This window comes from Bubalus bubalis, chromosome 7, assembly GCF_019923935.1.
Source record: "Bubalus bubalis isolate 160015118507 breed Murrah chromosome 7, NDDB_SH_1, whole genome shotgun sequence".
NCBI lineage: Eukaryota > Metazoa > Chordata > Mammalia > Artiodactyla > Bovidae > Bubalus > Bubalus bubalis.
Window position 1 is genome coordinate 28092032 of NC_059163.1, and position 16139 is coordinate 28108170.

Here is a 16139-nt window from a genome sequence, read left to right on the forward strand (position 1 = left end):
TCATGACTCATGTCTTTGCTCCTATTGGACATTTGTTGGGACCATATTTTGTGTATTTCACTTGTTTTCTGTTTTATGCAGGGAGATAATGAAATGATGACCAGTTCCCAGTAGCTCAAGGAGGTGAAAGTCAGATGCAGAGTAAAGTAGGTCTGTTATATCAGATAAGGAGGACTGAGTGCCATGAAAAACCAGGATGCAGTTTAGTTTTGTTCTGTGTATCATGGAGAGCATTGTGGAAAGATGGAGAGGTCACTCAATGGTCTTCCCAGAAGCAAGTGTAAATGAAAAGAATACCTGAAGACAAGGTGTGACCAAGAGTGGAAAATCAGATGAGAAAGATGACCCTGCCCATTCCAGGGTGAAGCAGGGGCCTGCATGGTCATCTTTTTTGGTGGATGAGGTGACTGTGATTCAGAGAGACTCATATTCTTACCAGCAGATTTCAAAAGATGGTGGAGATTTTGTTTAGCGTGCAGATTGTTGCCTAGGCTGGTATATCTTTCTGCTCTCATAGGTTTTAATTTTGTTCTCGTCCTTCTCTTCCTCTCTTCTTACTCTTTCTTCTTATTGAAAGTGAAAGTGAAAGTAGCTCAGTGAGTCTGACTCTTTGCAACCCCATGGACTATACAGTCCATGGAATTCTCCAGGCCAGAATACTGGAGTGGGTAGCCTTTCACTTCTCCAGGGGATCTTCCCAACCCAGGGATCAAACTCAGGTCTCCTGCATTGCAGGCGGATTCTTTACCAGCTGAACCACCAGGGAAGCCCTTCTTCTTATTGAGGTGAATGCAAGTTGTGCACACCTATCATCAAAAGTGTTTCTCTTTGTGAAAGTGGGCTCTTTACATTGGAAATTGTCTTGTCTTTTTCCAGTTGGAAATTTAGAGGGTGGTAATTTACATTGGTGTGGAACATAACATAGCATCATAGGGACTGAGTGCTTAGTATGAACTTGAGATTCAAACCAATTGAGTTTTCATATACAAATTCCACCATATAGTAAATTACTTAATATCTGAAAGACTCTGGATTCCTCATCTGAAAATAAAAATGAAGATACCCATGTGCCGTTAAGCAGATTAGGTAAGATACATAAGCAATAGCACAGATCCTACTTGTAGTGAGTACACAATAAATTAATAAACTTGACTGTTATTAAATATTATTAACCTTAACATTGTGATAGTTACACTATATTAATCACACTGAAGAACTAAGTGACCCTTAGAAATGTAGCTACTCACAGAGTAAGTGATCAGTAATCTCCAATACTTTCAAGCCATGAACTTTGTACCCACTTCACATTAAGATTAAGCATTTTGACATTATGGTGCATCACAGGATATCATGTGGTGTCATAATAGTTGCATCACAAAGGCAGCACCCCTTGATGACTCATGGCATTCAGGAATACATGCATGAGAAAAAAACCAACCCCATATAAATGTGGGATTCTTTACATTCTGATTGCTAAGTTGAGACCAGAAGGAGCAATTTCAAAAAATTCAAGTAGAGAAGCAACTCTTTTTATCCTAATAAATTAATAATTCCTTCATTGGTTTGATATTAAAGGCGGCCCCAAAGGCAAATGTTCCTAGCGAGTCACACACTCTTTTGGTGCCTAGTATCTAGAGCCTGATGATATTTTATATGTAGAGTGGAAAGAAACTCACTTTGACTCTGCTAAAAGATATTCTATAGAACCCACAGTAGAATTAATTTTTGTTCATATAGCTGATTTTGAAATTTTACAAATAGCGTCAGGGTCTGAGTAAATATTACATCATGGTCATTTTTATGAGTCAACATATGAACTCTCAAACTAAAATTAAGAAATTCTCTAAAATATAAGCAATAGTTCACGTATTATTAACAGATGCATTAGCTCCACTTAGATGTCTATAATTTTCTACTTTTCATCTTGAAAATATCCACTCTAAAGAATATGTAATTTCTAGCTCCTTCAAAAAGAGACCTTAAATGAACTTGATTGTTTTAATTTGACAGAATGAAATAAAATTTCTTGCTTTTTGTATCCTTCACATGATGACTTTTTCAGAGCAAGGACCAGAAGATGGGACTGAAAGTCATAAATGATTTGATACAGTGGGAACTAAGTAAACACAATATACATTGATATATGTGCAAAAATCAGTCCTCTAGGTAGTTCATTTATTCATCAAGTATATTTTGAGAACTAGATATTGGGTTAGAACTTTAAATTAGTCAGTGTCCTTATTTGTAAAGTCTTTACATTCTATTAAAGAGAAACACATAGTAACCAAAGAAACAATACACAAAATAAATTTAGGTAGTGAAAAGTGCTAGAAAGGAAATTGAATGTGTGATATAGAGAACTTGAATGGTGGAAGAAGATGAAATGAAGAAATATAAGGTAGCCCCTACACTTAGGTAGTTCATATTTTCTCCCTAGAGGGAACATGGCAGGATAAAATGGGAAGGATTATCCTATAGAATGTTAATAACAATATCTAAGAGCAGAGATAGACTTGTGGGTTTCCCAGATGGCGCCAGTGGTAAAGAACCTACCTGCCAATGTGGGAGACCTAAGAGACGCAGGTTTGATCTCTGGGTCAGGAATACCCTATGGAGAAGGAAATGGCAGCCCACTCCAGTATTCTTGCCTGGAGAACCCCATGGACAGAGGAGCCTGGAGGGCCACAGTCCATGGGGTTGCAAAGAGTCAGACACCACTGAAGCAACTTAGCACATACACACATGGAGATAGATATAAGCAGTAATGAACAACAGAGACAGGCATATACAAGAAGAATGAGGAATACAGAGGCCTTAAATTGGACCTCAAACGTAGACTATTTTAGGACATTTTAGAAGAGTCTATTCCACTAATCATTTCTTAAACACCTTTCTTAGCAGTGCTAGACAAGAGCTGTCTTTAGTTCTTAAGCAAAGGTTAGCTGATCGGAATCATCTGAGAACCTTTACAAAATGTATTCTCCATTTTCCTCTCTTGATTCAGTATGTCTGATGTGAGTACCTGGCCTGTGTATTAAAAAAAAAAAAAAAAAAAAAACAACTTTCAGGAAAATTCTGGTGTGTACCTCTGATTAAGAACTACTCCACTAGGGATATATAGGCAAAAAAAATCAAGGTACATTCAGAGAGATTATAAAACAGTGGGACTGCATATTCATAGAGATGGAAGATTTGTTTGAAACATGAAAGATGGAGAAATGAATTTCAACAGGAAGCATTAAGTGTGATGAAGACATTTATCTTATATCTAAGAAACTCATCCTACAAATTGATTTAGATACTTTTAATTTAGTAATAAATAGGGAACTATTTTAATGTAATAAAATATGTCTGAGTATATGAAAAAGAAAAAATCCACTTTGCATATAAACATTGAAGACTCAGTTTCTCACAAGAATGGAGTCACATTTACACCAAATTATTATGGGTTCTCACTAACTCAATTCTGAATGTAAGATCAGAAAACTAGATGTCCATAACCATCGTCATACACTGAGTTAGGAAGCATGTATAATTTTAGTGTGTTATTAATCCTTTATGAATTTAGGATTTTAGGATAAGATTTGACATTTTATTATCTCTTAAAAATATACTGAGGTCAAATGGTTGAAGTATATTAGAATCCTATAGAAGATTTTTATAGTTTACTAATTTTAGTCAATAAATAATGATATCCTTAATTCATTTTTTCCAAAATTAAAAAATATGTTGTGTGTGCTTAATCTTTCTTTAATGCATTTCTACTTTCCTTAGCTTCTTGCATTTTATTTTATAAATTATCATTCCAGTTACCAAAAATTCAATATTGTGTGATGACCACTTTTTCATAGATGTGGAACTCTTGTTGTTATTGTTCAGTAGCTTAGTCGTGTCCAGCTCTTTGTAGCCCCATGGACTGCAGCACGCCAGGCTTGCCTGTCCTCCACCATCTCCCCAAGCTTGCTCAAACTCATGTCCATTGAGTCAGTGATGTCATCCAATATTCTTGGACAGTCCTCTGTCATCCCCTTCTGCTCCTGCCTTCAAACTTTCCTAGTATCAGGGTCTTAATGAATAGCTCTTCACATCAGGTGGTCAGAGTATTGGAGCTTCAGCTTCAGCATCCATCCTTCTCATGAATATTCAGGATTGATTTCCTTTAGGATTGACTGTTACTTGCCTTCTTTTACTTAAAAAATTGACAACATATGCATACATTTAGTAATTCAATGGCAATATTATTAATGATACATATTTGATGTTTCTATTATCACTTTAGATAGTCTGTCTAAGCATTCATGCATTTTTAACAAAGCTACGTTATATTACATATAGATTTTGTTGTATTTTCCCATGATCACAACAGGCTTTTTTTCCCCCTGAATTCAGTAAGAATAGCAGTTTTAAAAGATCATAAGTGAAGAAAAGACTATTTTGTTGAGTAGACCACTCATGTACAGTCTGTCCTAAGCAGAGACAGATTAAATCACAAATAAAATGACCTTTGTATGTCATACTTCCCAAGGCTTTCTGAATGTATGCCCTGAAATTGTGTGACCAGAATAAGAAGAAGGTTATATGGAAAAATACATACACACGTGGAACTCATGGATAAGGAAGAATTGAAAATATAGCCATACATTTTATAAACATTAAGTGTATTTTTAGTAATATTCCTGAAATCAATATTTTCATCCTAAATCGGGATTTGGGGCTTCCCAGCTGGCACTAGTGGTAAAGAATCCTCCTGCCAAAGCAAGTGAAGCAGTAGCAATGACTTTGCCCCCTGGGCAGGGAAGAGCCCCTGGAGTAGCAAATGGCAGCCCACTCCAGTACTCTTGCCTGGAAAATCCCATGGACAGAGGAGCTTGGTGGCTACAGTCCACGGGACTGCAAAGAGCTGGACATGACTGAGCACACCTGGATTTATTTATGTGCTCCCAGATGATTTTGCCATTTGCTGAAGATATAATACAATTTCACTCCTAAATTTTCTTTTCTTTCACAGAAACTCTAAAAATCATTAGTTTTGGTTACTTCTTAAGGTAGCAGACATTCCAAGAAGATACTTTTAGTATCAAATTGCTAGACAATTTTGAGATTCTCAAGCACTATCTTATGTGACTATAAAAAATATATTTGATTTTCAACAGTACAACTGGCCTGAGCAAAGCTAATAGTGAGGACGTGTTACACGATAGTGAAAAGTTTTTAAGAATTTTTTAAAGAAATATAAATGTGATCAAATGTTTCCATCTTAAAAATAGTATTTACTAAAATTCTTACATTTATTGAAATAGAAAAAATAAAATGAGACTTTGAAGATATGTTTCACCTAAAATTACTTATTTGAAGGAATGCATGTAGTCTACACTTTTAAAAGTTACTTTAACGGCCAGATAGTTAAGGATATAATAACTTTTAAAAAATTAACTATGTAAAATTGTATGTTTCTCAGTTTTGCTAATTTGGAGATTTAAAAATATGTCTATACATGTTTTTAAAATTTGCTCCATTTTTTTCCTTAAGAATATTGAAATCTGCACAAAATAACTATAATGGTATTTTACTGGAAAAAAACTAAACAAGTATTGTGGCTTTATTTTGCATTCATAGATTTGCGGAGGTAGCACATATAAGAGGAAAGAGAAAAGAAGAGTGTAAGTCTACATTTTTTAAAAAATCCATTTGGCAAAACTAATAACAATATTGTAAAGTTTAAAAATAAAATAAAATTAAGAAAGAATTTTGGAAAATATAAAAATAAAATAAAATAGGCAATAAAAAATATTCATCTAATAAAAAAAATCCATTGCTTATAAGAGTAAAACCAAGAAAGTTTTATAGACATATATTAATGTTTTTATATAAAACATTAATAAAGCAGTATGTTCAGTATGAAACTTTTAATAATATATTTACAAATATTTATATACATATCATATATAAATAGGTACATGTAGATATACATGAACAGAAACATTCTGAAAGGATATAGAAAGAATGTCAATAATGTTAGTCTGGTTAAGGAATTCATTGCTTCTCTGTATGTTCTAAATATGTGTGCAAAGATCAAATATCACTTCTTTTTTGTTTTTTACATTAAAAATTCCAATCCAAGGCAAGAGAATGATTTTCTAAGCAAACTGATTTGACATGATTTCTATGATCAATTATTTTGTTTTTTCAGATTAGGACGTCAATTTTGAAAGACAATGATCACTGAAGCTGTCTGCTTTTTCCCATTCTTCCTTACCCTTAAACAGTTGGTCCTGCATTTGTGCTGTCCTCTGCTGGGTGGAATCCAGGAGGTAGAGTGAAGAGGTTAAGACTGTAACATTTGAAGTTGAAACTACTGAATTTAAGTACTATCTTCTTTTTAAAATTTATTTATGTTTAATTGAAAGATAATTGCTTTACAATGTTGTGTTGGTTTCTGCCATACATCAACATGAATCAGCCATAGGTATACATATATCCCCTCTCTCTTAAATCTTCCTTCCATCTCCCATCCCTCTAGGCTGTCACAGAGCATCAAGTTGAGCTCCGTGTATCATACAGAAATTCCTTCTAGCTAGCTATTTTACATGTGATCATGTATATGTTTCAATGCTCTACAGTCTATTTCTTACCAATGGGTGAAATGATTTAAATGCTTTTGTGTATTTAGCTTTCTAATCTCTAAAAAAGGAGATGATGATAACCATGCCTTAATCATAGGATTGTTGTGACGTTTAAATGTGATAATGCACATAAGACACTTGGAACAGTATCTGACCTTTCATAATTGCTCAAAGATCTTTTGTATTTTTCTTATGATTAATATTGACACAAATGAAAAAAGTACTGGAGAATCCAATGAGAAAATTTCAACGCCTATTTGTGGATGGGGATAAATAATTAAACACTGTTCTGATTTCATAACTTGAGAACCTCTGCTTACTGTGACAGATAAGCCTTTAAGAATTCAAAACTTTTTTAGAATGATGAAAGCAACATGAGCGAGCCCTGTTATTAAGGTCCTATTGCAAATAGCTTGCACTGCTGACTTCAGATACGTGACATTTCCAGAGCCTTGGAAGAATGACTATGTGTGCTGTCGTGTCCGACTCTGTGAGACCCCATGGACTGTAGCCCACAAGGCTCCTCTGTTCATGGAACTGTCCAGGCAAGAATACTGGAGTGGGTTGCCAGTTCCTACTCCAGGGCATCTTCCAACCCAGGGATTGAACCCTTGTCTCTTGTGTCTCCTGCATTTGGAAAGTGAATTCTTTACCACTAACACCAACTGGGAAGCCCTTTCCAGAGCACTACTTGTTTTTAAATGTGCAAACTCTATGTTTTTCAGCTGTGCAATATTTTCCTACTATATGATGTCTTCATACCATGATACCATGATTTCACAGCAAAATCAGGCCATTTCTGCTGTGAGTACATTGTTCGTTGGTGAAATCTCTTTTTTCACCATAAACTAACCCAACTGAGCAATTTTTCAATACTAACTACCCCATCAGTAATTTTGTCCTAGACATTACTCAGTATCCATTCCTATCTCTTTCCTTAGTAATAGAACCCTGATGTTATTCAGACGGCAATATGTACAACTTAAATAGAACATTTCCCAGGTTTCCTTGAAAATAGTGGTGATGATGTGACTAGGTTCTGTGAGTCATGTCTGGTGAACTGTAAGCAGAAGTATGGGTAGAATTTCCAGGAAGGCTTCTTGAAGGAATTTGGTGAAGTTAGGAGTCACACTCTTATTGTTCTTTCTTTATTCCTTTCCTTTGCCTGGAATATGGACGTTTGGCAGCATCCCCCAGAATTGTACGGAACCATGAAGTGATCCTGAATCAGAAAGCATGTGCTAGAATGGTGGGAAAGACAGAAAGAGCCTGAATCCCTGATTTGGAGCTGCTGCACCACCTCTGTACTCTTTACCTTAGAAGAGAAAACCTATCTTGATTAAGTTGCTGTTATTTAAGGTTTTCTGGTGTGTGGTTTTCTGAGCCCAATATAAAATGATTTGGTAATCAGACACTCTCGTATTTATAGCAGTATTCCCTTCCATCGCAATGTCCTCAAGCTAAAGACCACAGGAGCACAGCTGAAGGGAGGGGGCATGTACACCCGGGTACATGGGTGTATCAGTAAAAGATGGTGTCGAGTAAGTTTTAGAAAGGACAGAGAGGATCTGGGCTTGCGTTAAGTAATTTAAGGGAGGACATTTTTTTCTGAATTGGAAGCTGTCAGGAAGTGGGCATAATTCTGTGGTTGGATATCTTGGTCTTCCATAGAAGCAGCAAGACTAAATCTGTTAATTGTGAAGGCATCCACAGTCACCCATAGTAATCAGGATAAGAGGATGTGTGGTCATTGCTGTGGCCTGAACCACATTCATGTCTTGTCTGTGTTCAGGTGGATTATGAGATGGTCTTGATTTTGCCATAATCCATGATAGTCATACAGTGACCTTATTTGATGTTGCTGTTGTGTGAAATTTTTAATGTTCAGCAGAACATCAAGGCCAAGGTGAGAGTACCAGGCCAGCTCCTGGATGTCAGGGGCTGCCTTTTTCTTTGTCACCTGTAATAATAGTTGGTGTGGGTTAAGGGCTCAACTGTTGGTTGAATGAACTGAGTGGATTAACAAGTGTTTAGTAAACAAAGTAAGAACCTCCAGTTACTATTTTTATTTTACAGTGACTTAGGTAACATTTGGATACACTTATATCATTTTTTAAAATAAATTTTTTCACATAAGAAAGCTGCATAAGGACTAGATTAACATGGTTACTAAAGCTAAATGAATGAGACACTTGAAAAGATACCAAGAATGAGAATTACCATATCCAACATGGGTAATATGTGAGGACAGGGGCAGGGATGTATTCTCTCCATCTGTTCACCACTCTTAAATCCCAGCACAAGTTTATATGCATTGCATATTCTCAGCAAATATTTAACATTATATAGAGGTCCTGAGATGAGAACAGAATCCACTAGGCATTTCCTATGCTAAAAAACTGAAACTATTACTTTAGGTTTCCATTTCCTTTACAGGTGCCTCTGACAGGATAGAGTACATTTAAGCTGTAAATATTATCATATAATTTAGATAACATGTATTGAGAGCTTATACTCTTAAGTACGTTTTAGACTTCATGTCACTGGTCTTCATAAAATCCTTTAAAGTATGTGTTATCATCCCCACAGAACAGATGAGAAAATCAAAGTTTCAAATAACTTGCTAGAAGGCTGCACTTTTATTTGATAGAAGTAGGATTCAAACCAAGGTCTCTTTGACTTAAAGCTCATACATTTAATCATTATTATATATCATGGTCAGCATAGCACTAGGCATACAGTAGATGATCGTTTCCTTTTTTTTTTAATCAGTTTTATTTTTGGCTGTGCTTGGTCTTCATTGCCACGCATGGACTTTCTTTCGTTGTGGTGAGCAGGGGCTTCTCTCTAGTTGCAGTATATGGGCTTCTCACTGCAGTGGCCTCTCCTGTTACAGAACACTCTCACAGGTTCTAGAGCGTGGGCTTTGCTGGTTGCAGTGCATGGGCTCAGTAGTTGCGGCACACAGCTTTAGTTGCCCCACAGCATATGGAATCTTTCCAGACCAGGGATCAAACCCATGTCCCCTGCACTGGCAGGTGGATTCTTAACCACTGAACCATGAGGGAAGTCCTCAGCAAATGTTTTTAAAGTTACTTGCTTGGTAAACCAAATAATAGTGATATCATAGTGTAAAAGAACCTAGAAATAAATTGACTTTAAAATTTTTCTAATTGATAGAGCAGAGAGCAAACATATAAAATAACTCTAAAATAACTGAAAATAACTAAAAAATCCAAAGGACCACAAAAATCTAAGAAATCCAAAAAAGCTCACAGGACTACATTTACTGTTTTAGTAAAACTGAAAGACAAATGTGTCAATCAGAAGGGTGATATAAGAATGTCAAAGTTGGCTCTCTCCATTGGAACACATTTCCAGGAAGGATTTTCTCTGGCCCAAGGAGTTCATCTCTTTCATTCTGATAGCTGACACATCATTACTGAAGAACTAGATATATCTATTTCACTCAGTCTAATGCCTGAGTGATCTCTGATTAGAATTTGTCTTCGTAGGTTGTCCAAGGTCAGTGCAGGTCAGAAGATTCCTGTAACCAAGCATATTAGTAATCACAAATCTCACTGGAAATTACTAAATTGACATCTGGATTTCTACCTCACTCTGTGCAAGTTTGGTTAGACTACCTCTGAAAGTCAGATTTATCCTTCAAAAATGGCCATGATGGTGTTCTGAATGTGTAAGTCATTCATTCATTCAACCTATTATGTATTACCTGTTACATATTACATATTACCTATTATGAATTATTCTGCATTTCCTATATCCCAAAAACTGTGATAGGAATGTAAAAATGAAAAACAATTCTTGTAAACAATTTACAGTACAGCAGATGGACACAGATGAGAAGCAGATGACTATAATGCCTTGTGGTAAGTGGCATGACACTAAGGAAAAGACGTGGTACCCTGAGATTGAGAGAGTGTGGGAAGGTAGCCCAGACTTAAGAGCTGTAGCAAGGCATCCTGGGAGAAATGATATCTGGGAAGAATGAATTGGTCTCGTTAGCTGAAGAGTAGGTGATTGTGTAGATAAGTCTGTTGTGGGAATGGGGGTGAGGGTCAGGAGAATGCCAGTGTTCCAGGCAAAGGTCACAGCACTCTCAAAAGCCCGTGTCTCGTTGGGACCCAGGCATTAGGTACTGACAGCTCTGTCTGGGCCCGTGTCAGCAGCCTTACGACATCAGATGAAATAGATCACCTGAGACATATTTGATGTTTCATCCTTATAACAACAAATACTCTTCTTCTCTGACCTCTTTTCTTTTACCCCAGCCACATAAACAGACAGGAAGCCAAAGCCCAACAGTCAGCAGCACTCCTCTGGACTTGATCCTCTATGACGTCATCGAGCTTTGTTTCCTCGTGTTTAGAGAAAGACTGTGGAACCGTTGCTGTGGCAGTTCTATTAAACATGAGTCATTCTGGACACCTTCACGTGTGCAGCACTCTTCATTGAAGAGATCTCAGTTTGTGTACTGTTTGCAAACAGCACAGAATTCAGGGGTTTGGAACCTGCTCTTGGAAGCCTCAGATATGGTTCTATAAAATGGAGGAGGGATCAAAGATTGGCTTTCACAGTGCATTCTTTAGGATTTCAACATGATAAAGGTGAATTTTAGCATAGAATAGTATTGAAAAATAGTATAGCTAATAGGGAATATCGACATATCCTACCTATGAAAGCTTACTTCTGTGCCATTTAATATTGACCTGTGTTCTTCTCAACACAAGCAACAGAGTGGTGGATAATGAGAATGAGATTCTGTGATGTCTCCTAAATCTGTAACATGTCTTCATGGATTTGTTTAAAGAATATTTCTTTAAACCTCTTATATACTCAAGATGTCCAGACTGTATCTTGGAAAAAAAAAATTTATGTATGAAAGAAAAAACACATTTTAATAAATATAAAGCAAACAAACAAAAAAAAACCCACACAGAACTGAGTGAGCCACCTTAAATTTTTTTTGGAATGTCAATGAATTAAAATTAACTGACAATGACAGAATTTAAAACAAGTTGTCTCATTCATTTCATTGCTGAATTTTCAAAGTAATTATGGGAGGTGGCTATATCAAATCAAGAATAAAAATGTGAATAAAATAATTCAGAAAGGACTTCTGTCTCCACTACCTATTCCTCGTGCCATTTTTTTGATGTTATCGCTAGTGTCATTTGGTTTTTGGCTCTGCTGGTGGTTTTTATAGCTTTATATATTACAGTATTAGCTCTGTTCTTGACTTGTTAGTTTTAGGTATTGTTTAGTTCTCCAAGGAAGGAAAAGAAATATAATATTTCACACTATGTCCCAATCCCATTTGGCCCTCAATTTTTTTAAGTTACATTGTAGTTGTACTTTATCAGTTGCCTTCATGACTTTACAACATTCTTAAAACACTGTTTTGGATTTGTTGACTTTACATAGAGAATACTGACTCCTTTCAAGTAAAAAATTGAAATGTGTTCACTTTACTTTTTTCACTTTTCACTTCTTAGTCTCCTTCCAATGATCATTGTTTAAGCTTATCCCATTTTATAAATTTGAGGTCCTATTCTGTTACTATAGTCAGTGTCATTTTGAGTGTTTATATAGATGACTTAAAACTGAAAATAAATACATAGTATTTGGGACATTATTGAACTGAGCAATATGCTGCATCTGTAGAGGAAGAGATGTTGTTTGCATTTCACCACTCCAAAGAGGACTTTCCAAGCATCTGTCGGTCTATCTCAAAGTGTCTTCAGTTTTTTTCTCTTCTTATAGGTTACAATCAGCTGTTACTCTTTCTTGAATGGCATACCATCCTCTTTCACGTTCTCCTTATTTAGCTTTTTCTTTCCCTGGAATATCTTTTCAACTACACTTTTGCATTTTTTCTTTTGAACATTTTATTTCATACTGGGGTATAGCCCATTAACAATGCTGCAATAGTTTCAGGCGAACATTAAAGGGACTCAACCTTACATGTACCTCCATTCTCCCCTAAATCCACCCCTGCCGCCAGGCTGCCACATAACATTGAGCAGAATTCCATGTGCTATACAGTAGGTCCTTGTTGGTAATCCATTTTAATACAGCAGTGTGTACATGACCATCCCAAACTCCCTAACTATCCCTTCCCTTCGGTAGCCTAAAGTTCATTTTATAAGTCTGTGAGTCTCTTTCTACTCAAACTTTCTGACGTAGGGTGTGTGAGCTGTTAGTTGTCCACATTCTTATACATCTTAAAATGTATTTTCTTTTCCATTTGACTGTTAGCTGTGTTTCAAATTCTAATTTCAAAATAATTCTATTCTGAACATTACAGACACTGCCCATTGCCTTCCAATGCCCTGTGCTGCTGCCGAGAGGGTCACCGTCATCAGTCTGACTCTCACGCCTTTTAGGACACCTTTTGTCTCTGTGAATGCTTTCAGGACTTTTCTCTTCGAACATTTGGTTATAGATTTGAGATATTGTTTATAAATCAAAAAGAAGATAAGCATTCTCTTTTAAGAGGAATTGTTAACACTTTTGTATTGTATCCATTTTCTAGTTTTGATATAGTTGAGTGTCACCTGCAAGACGTTAGGAGATGATTTGAGATACATTCCTGATCAGATGCAATGATTTTTTTCCACAAATGATTGTTATGTAAGCCAATGACCATCATATTATTGTTTCTTTGTACATGTCTCTTAATACCTTTCCATCTCAGGGCTTTAACTAACTTCAAAAGCAACTCAAGATAAGGAGGAACTATGTGGGATACAAAGAAAGAGCCAGACTTGGCTTTCTATAAACGTACTCTGTACTATGTCTGAGTCATAATCATTTTGTTGACTGTTTACTTTCCCTGTTGTCAGCACAGTAGAGCTTACAACAACGGCTTGGAAGTGAGTTACACACTATTCTTAGTTTATTACAATCAGCTCTTAATAACTTGGGGATGCATTAAGTACTCTATGAACTGGCTTCTTTTCCTTATGTGGCCTGGAAATGGCCTTGTGCTGGAGCATTAGACCTTTTTAAAACCAGGACTTTTATCCCAGTGTCAAAGTGTAAATAAGGGAAATGAAGAAAGACAAAATTCAGTGGACAATTGTGATGCTTAACAAAGGTTTAAAAACTTGATCAGTCTTCAGTGGGCCTAGAATTCTGTGGCCTCTGGTACTTTCTCTTAAAATTCTTTGATGTTATTAGAGTGTAGCTTTAGCTTTTGGCTAAAGTGTTGATGAAGATGATAATTAGTTTAAAAAGGGGTATCTTGATTCTTAAAGGAGAATCTAACAATTTAGACAGGATTATACTCTTTATCGGAGAAGGCAATGGCAACCCACTCCAGTACTCTTGCCTGGAAAATCCCATGGACAGAGGAGCCTGGTAGGCTGCAGTCCATGGGGTTGCTAAGAGTCGGACACGACTGAAGTGACTTAGCAACAGCAGCAGTAGCAGCAGCATACTCTTTATGTATGGATGTGAGAGTTGGACTGTGAAGAAAGCTGAGCGCTGAAGAATTGATGCTTTTGAACTGTGGTGTTGGAGAAGACTCTTGAGAGTCCCTTGGACTGTAAGGAGATCCAACCAGTCCATCCTAAAGGAAATCAGTCCTGGGTGTTCATTGGAAGGACTGATGCTAAAGCTGAAACTCCAATACTTTGGCCACCTCATATGAGGAGTTGACTCCTTGGAAAAGACTCTGATGCTGGGAGGGACTGGGGGCAGGAGGAGAAGGGGACGACAAAGGATGAGATGGCTGGATGGCATCACCAACTCGATGGACATGAGTTTAAGTGAACTCCGGGAGTTGGTGATGGATAGGGAGGCCTGGCATGCTGCAATTCATGGGGTCTCAAGAAGTCGGACACAACTCAGTGACTGAACTGAACTGAGCTGTTACCTGATATTCTTTATGTTTCATTAACGTACATTCATCTAATACATAATATAGCTAATCAGTGAAATGCAAATTAAAACTGCAACAAGCTATTGCTTCACACGTTAGAATGCCCAGTATCAAAACCACAAGCAATAAGTGTCATCAAGGATGTGAAGGAACCCTGCAAGTTTTGCACTGCTGGTGGGAATGTAAATTGGTAGGGCACTATGGAAAATAGCATGGAGGTTCCTCAAGAAATTAAAAGTTAAACTGTCATATGACTTGACACTCCCATTTCTGGGTATATATATGAAGGAAATAGAATTACCATTTTACCAAAAAAAATCTCTTTTTCATGTTCAATGCAGCATTACTCACAATAGCCAAGATGTGGAAACAACTTAAGTGCCCATTTTTTGATGGCTGAGTAGATAAAAATGTGATGTGTGTGTGTGTGTGTGTACATATGTGTATCACATACGCATACACACTGTGCTTAGTAACTCAGTCGTGTCCGATTTTTGTGACCCCACAGATTGTAGCCTGCAAGGCTCCCCTGTCCATAGAATTCTCCAGGCAAGAATACTGGAGTGGGTTTCCATGCCCTCCTCCAGGGCATCTTCCTAACCCAGGGGTCAAACCCAGGTCTCCTGTATTGTGCGCGGATTCTTTACAGTCTGAGCCACCAGGGAATTCCATGCACACAGACATACTCAAGCACAATGGGATATTACTCAGCAACAAAAAAGAAGGAAATCCTGCCATTTGCAACAACATAAATGAACGTTGAGGACATTATGCTAAGTAGAAAAAATCAGACAGAGAAAGACAAATACTGGGTGATATCACTTATATATGGAATTTAATAAGACAAACTCATAGAAGCAGAGAGTAGAATGGTGGTTGCCAGGGGTTAGAGTGGGGGTAGGAGAAATGGGAAGATGTTGATTAAAGTGTACAAACTTCCAGTTATAAAATGAATAAGTTCTGAGAATTTAATGTACAATATGACAGGTATTAAAAATTAAAATAAAATCCAAGAGGTATTAAAAATACAGAATAATGAAATAAATATCAAATATTATGAGCATTATTGAGTAGTGGATTTAAGAGCATGACTTTTGGAGTGAGGGCTTCCCATGTAGCTCTGTCCGTAAAGCATCTGCCTGCAATGCGGGAGACCTGGGTTCCATTCCTTGGTCAGGAAGCTCCCCTGGAGAAGGAAATGACAACCCACTCCAGTATACTTGCCTGGAGAATCCCATGGACAGAGGAGTCTGGCAGGCTACAGTTCATGGGATCACAAAAGTTGGATATGACTTAGTGCTATCTTTGGAGTGAGAGACTAATTTCAAATTTTGGTATTTCTATTGACTACATTAATGACTTGAGTAGTTAATCTTTTATTGCCTTGATTTACTTGTCTGCAAAATGGTGCTATTATTGTGCTTCAGATTATTGTTAAGTTTGATTTGAAATAGCCCATGTAAAGCATGGGATAATTGTAAGCAGTCAAGCATTATTTTTTCTTAGATGCTTTTCTTCCTCTTCTTTTGCCTGAAATACACCTTTTCACTCTTTAACTAACTTATATTCAGCATTCAACTTAGAGATCAATTCCTCTAACAAAGCCTTCT